The sequence below is a fragment of the Chiloscyllium punctatum genome, chromosome 17 (assembly GCF_047496795.1).
Source record: "Chiloscyllium punctatum isolate Juve2018m chromosome 17, sChiPun1.3, whole genome shotgun sequence".
NCBI lineage: Eukaryota > Metazoa > Chordata > Chondrichthyes > Orectolobiformes > Hemiscylliidae > Chiloscyllium > Chiloscyllium punctatum.
Genome location: NC_092755.1, coordinates 25122417 through 25128430, shown reverse-complemented (window position 1 = coordinate 25128430; position 6014 = coordinate 25122417).

Here is a 6014-nt window from a genome sequence, read left to right as displayed (position 1 = left end):
GAGCTTGTCCAAAGTGATTATATTTAGAATATTCAATTAGAAGTTAACTCCCTTTAATTCTACATTCCACCACAAGCAGATAAAGCTAAAAAGAACTTCAATAATATATTAACCAACAAAATTAGTGACTTTATTTTTGCTGTCAAAGTCGCTCTCACTTTACAAAATAACATACCATTTCTAATCTGCGTTTCTAAATTCAGTTTAGGCAACCTAATATGGAGCATGTCTAAAGTGATTATGTTCAGAATGTGAGTGTGTGTCACTAAACAGTTTGGACTCGGAGATTAAAAGCACCTCCTTACATTGCAGAATGTCTCTCCCTGCATCTTTTTTTTCAAATTGCTCCAACCCTAAAATGCATAGTAAAGGAAAGCTGTGTGCCTGAGAAACAAAAAAATGAGTTGGCAGTGATACATAACACCTAGGTAAACTTTTGAAAGAGCATCTAATGAACTAGAACAGGACAGTCCATACGTCCATATCTAACTGTCTGGGTACATCAGGAATGTTTGGTTAAATTAGAGAGTATTACAATAATCATTACCACGGATGGAGGTTATAAACAGTACATGTCTCTGCTCACTGATAGCTCTGACAGGGGCAGATAACTCATAAAAATCAGTAAAAATTCGCTGTTACACTCAGTTTTAATGAGATGCATGAATCCGAGAATGGTGTAACAAGTGATGTGAGTTTGAACCAATTCAAGTTTGCTAATTTACTTTGAGATGATAACAAATGTTACTGCAATGTGGGATTTTGGATCCATTAACTTCATATTCAGGAGCTTTAAAGATACTCAGTAAACAGGCTGAACTAACCAGAACGTCACTGCATTCAATGTCCTGTTTTCTGACAGTCATACAGTGAATGCTGTATTCAGTGACTTTCCTTTTTAAAGAAGAAATGCCAAGCGAAACGTATCCATTGTAAGTAAATGGGAAAATATCGTTTGTTTGGTAGGATTTTACTTTAGTTTATTCATTTTCCCTTTAATCAGCCAGATACAATAGTTGGCAGCAATTAAACTGACTGCCGAAGGGGTCCTTGAGTTTCCAGTTTCATTTACTGGAAACAGGTGGAGTTTCTGCAGTGGATCAAAGTTTTTTGTCTCACTGTTGACCAGTTGGTGGAAAGCAAACTGCAAACCATAACCACTGCCTCCTCAGAAACAAATCGACTCAGCAACAATGCTGGAGGAAAGTTTATTTTTCAGTTATGTAACTTGGAGAACTAGTCACTCCTCTCATTGAAAGAAATATTCACAGAGTCTCAGACACAACCTTAACATCAACAGTTCATTCGAGGATCACTACAGCACTGTTTAATATTGAGAAAAATTGATAAATAGTCAGAGTCATGTTGTGATACAGCATGGTTCCAGACCCTTCGGTCCAACCAGTCCATGCCAGTCATAATCCCAAACTAAACTAATCCCACCTGTGTGTACTTGGACCATATCCTTCCAAACATTTGATATTCATTTACTTATCCAAATGTCTTCTAAAGGTTGTAAGATCATCCCACACAAAAACCATTCTCATTGTAAAAAGTTGTCTCTGATATGTTTTTTAAAATTTTTCTCCTCTCATTGTAAAAACATGTTCCCTATTGTTGAAATCCCACACCATAGGGAAAATTCACCAATGTCTTAGTCAAAAATTGAAAACAATCCCAGCTCCAAACACTTACAAAATATCACTATGGATCTTCCTCGAGTCCAAAATAAGATTGTCCCCTTTGATCAATGATTTGTAAAATTTACTCATGTATCTACTGTGATAGACGTTTTCAAATAACTTCTTAAATGCAAATGGTTCACATCAATCGGATTAAAGTAACATTTCGTGCACTACCCCACACACAAAAATAAGAACTAGTTTGTTAACATGATTTGCTCTGAGGAAGTCTACGATGGATTCTTTTATCAAACAAAATCATTTCCACTGTTGTGAGCGCTCGTCTATCTTCTGTGCAATGGTCTGAATTTTAAGTTGTGTCTGACTGCAGATGAAACTGGCTGATCTGGGTAAAAGTACAGTTTGTGCCTTTCACATTGTTAATGTATATTGCTGACTTTAGGTGTTGTCCCAGGCATCGTCTGGCACCATTAATTAGACCATTAATTTCCACATCACTAGCCAGATTATCAGGTGGAGTTTATTGATATGTGATATTTTTGAAACGAAAGCTTCGTACATTTCCAGTATGAATCATGTCAATTAGAGCCATTCACCTTTCCACTCATGGCTTGATAAACTTATATGAGGTCGCCCCCCCGAACTCTCACCCTCCAGTGATAAAGGTTCCAGTCTATCTGGATTTCCAATGGTGGTTCTGTTCCCTCACATTCTGCTGTTTAAGATCCTCCTGCCACCCCAGGTCCACAGACAGTGTCCCTTGATACCAATTCAAAGAAATGAAAGGAACTTGTCCCACCATATTTTTCAATTTTCTTTGGCTTCAAACACCATCAAAAATAAATGTTTGTGTCATTGCTGATTTATGGGAGAATGCCGTGTACACAATATCTGTTGAAATACCTGCCATACCATCCTGAATCTGGTTCTCAGGTTCATCTGTTGCTCACAGACACAACTAGACATCAGGGAACAATGAACATCGCCCACACCCAACTCTCCACCATTCCCCTCTGTAGTTTGCACTTTGTGAAATCCGTGTTGTCAATAATAATTTAAAAGAAAGTTTCTTTTTTAAACTTTCTTAATTCATGTTGCTGATCTTGGCTGAATAAAGGTATGTTGCTGTCAGCATTTCTGGGGAACATGTCTGCACTTTTTTCATGTCAGTTTATATTAAGACAAGAATTGTCAAAATGTCCTGAGAAACAACGTTTAGAAATGGGCCTATTAGCTCCTCAGGGCTGTACCAACTGTTTGAATATTGATACAGTTCTGCCCCTACTTTTTCCCCATAAGCCAGGATTTACAGCATTGGAGATCATATCTATGTTGATAATGGATTAGACCCTACACAATGTTCTCGAATGTTTACAGTGCTATCACCTGCAGGGTTATGGACAACATGCTATAAATTGGGTCTTGGCTGGAAGGCTCTGTCTTCACGTGATACAGGTGCGATGGGCGAAGTGATCTCTCTCTGTCGTGAAAACTTCCTACTACTCTAAATTCATCTTTCCTACTTTGTCTCGTTCAGAGGCTCTTCATACCAGAAATATTCCAAGCATTCGTTTCAATGAGATCAATACATTCCACCTGATAGTCTGGCTTGTGATGTGGAAATTAATGGTCTAATTAATGGTGCCAGACAACATCACTTTATTCAACTAAAGTCAGCAATATACATTCACAATGTGAAAGGCACAAACTGTACTTATACCCAGATCAGCCAGTGTCATCTGCAGTCAGACACAAAATTCAGACCATTGCACAGAAGATAGACGAGCCCTCACAACATTGGGAATGATTTTGTTTGATAAAACAGTCCATCATAGACTTAGAGCAACTCGTGAATATTGCTTGATATCTTTTTGTGTGGGGTAACACATGAAATGTTACTGTATTCCGACTGATGGGAACCATTTGTACTTCAAGTTATTTGAAAACGTCCTTCAAAACAGATATGTGAGTAAAAGTTAGAAATCATTGATCAAAGGGACAATTTTTTTGGATTCAAGGAAGATCCATAGTGAGATTTTGTAAATGTTTGGAGCTGTGATTGCTTATATTTTTAACTAAGACATTGACATACAATGGACAACTTCACAATTTGCTGTAACATGAAATTCGCAACCTGTGAACCTGGAAGGTAATGGTTCAGAATTTAACAAGGACCTAACAAGGTTCGTGAATGGACCAACGAATGAATCATGAAATTTAACAAAGGCATTTCTGAAATGATTAATTTAGCTAGGATGAATGTAGAGACACAAATTCACATCTCTGTTTGCATTTCAATATGCTATAAATCACTTTTCTATTATATCCTAAAATACTTGCTTCTTCGTTCATATTTAATACACTCTATCTTGTTCCAGTGTGAAGATAGTTTCTTTATTTATTTCACTCAGGACTGTAAGCTGTATTTTTGCCTCAGTATTGACCAAACTCGGTTTGGTGCAGATTATATCACTTGATCTGCTTTTTCAGGAAGTGAATCTCTCCACCTGTTATGTCAAAATAATCTGTTCATGCTTAGTTCGAAATGAATCCTGTTAATATCATCCCAAATTCAGACTCGGTTATTTTGTATTTATTCATTGGAAATGAACAGAATATGACTGATCTGTTCTTGGTGGAGTGGGAGAGGGAGTTAAAGTGTTCAGCCACGGGGCCGTGGGGTTGGTTGGCACGGGTGTCCCAGAGATGTTCTCTGAAATGATCAGCAAGTTAGTGTCCTGTCTCCCTGATGTAGAGGAGTCCACATCAAGTGAAACAGACACAGCAGATGACATTTGTGGAAGTATAGATAAATTTCTCTGGATCATTTGGGGCCTTGTCGGAGGTGAGGGGGAGGCGTGCGCACAGATTTTGCACTTCCTGTGGTGGCAAAGGAAGGTGATAGGGGTGAGGAGTGGGCTGGTGGAGGGGCATGGACCTGACGAGGGAGTCGCGGAGGGAATGGTGCCACCGGAATGCAGATAGGGGTAGGGAGCGAAATATACCCGAGTGATGGGGTCTGTTTACAGGCGGTGGAAGCAGCGGAGGATGATATGATGTATGCAAGGTCGGTGCATTGGAAGTTGAGGACCAGGAGGGCTCCCTGTTGAAATTGGAGGAATGGGGTTCAAGGGCATCGTTGACCACGTGGGAGGGGAAATTGCAATTTTTGAAAAAGGAGGTTATCTGGGATGTTTTATGGTGGAACTGGTCCTCCTGGGAGTAGGTGCGGTGCAGGCAGAGGAATTGACAATAAAGGGATGGCATTTTTACAGGAGGTCAGGTGGGAGGAGTGTAGTCCAGGTAGCTGTGGGAGTCAGAAGACTTGTAGTAAATGTTTAGTTGGTCACTGGAGATAGAGGTGGAGAGGTCTAGGAAAGGGAGGGAGGTGTCCGAGATGGTCCCTCTGAAGTTTAGGTCAGGGTGGAAGGTCTTATTAAAGTTGATGAACTGTTCAACCTCCTAGTGGTAGCATGAGGTGGCATTGATACAGTCATCAATGTAGCGGTGGTAAAGGTGCGCAATGGTATCAGTGTAGCTGTGGAAGATTGACTGTTCCACATATCTGACAAAGAGGCAGGCATAGCTGGGGTCCATACAGGTGTCCATGGCTACCCCTTTGGTTTGGAGGAAGTGGGAGGATTGAAAGGAAATGTAGTTGAGGTTGAGCATGTACTGCTTGGGTTGGCGTGACAGGAAGAAACGGAGATCTTCGAGGCCTACATCATGGCGTTTGGATGTGTACAGGGCCTGGACATTCTGTTCATTCTGGGGCTTATCAATTGCTTGCAGTTATTATGAAACTGCAAGTGCAATGGCTGGGAACTCGGAGAAACCAATGATTAGGTCTTCTGCTTGAAGCAAATTTAGATCAGAACATTTAAACACCACAAAGCTCACTGTAGGAAATGACAGTGGTGCAACTTTTAATAATATTTGAAACTTTGTTAGAAATAGGGATTTTTAGTCATAGTTTCTGAAATAATCAAGAAAATAATTAACCGTTAGAACAAGCTCTTTCGAAGAGAGAGGATTTGCAAAGTTTGACACCATACAGTGCTGTGGTTTATTTGAATTCAATGTCGGTCAGAGTTAGATACAGACAAGGTGATCTCTCCATATATTGATTCTGTTAATCTGACACACCGACATACCTGTCTGTACAAAACTGTATCATTTGTTTAGTTGATCAAAATTTAGGAAACAGATCAAACAGAATGTATTCGGCTGGGAAGGTGATGGATACAGAAGGCAGAATCAAAAACTGGGAACATTAAATCTGAAGAGAGAGTTACAAGGAGTACAAGATCAAAGACATGATAAGGTGCATGTCGATATGTTCCAGACGTTAGTGAATCGAATGAGCTTGTT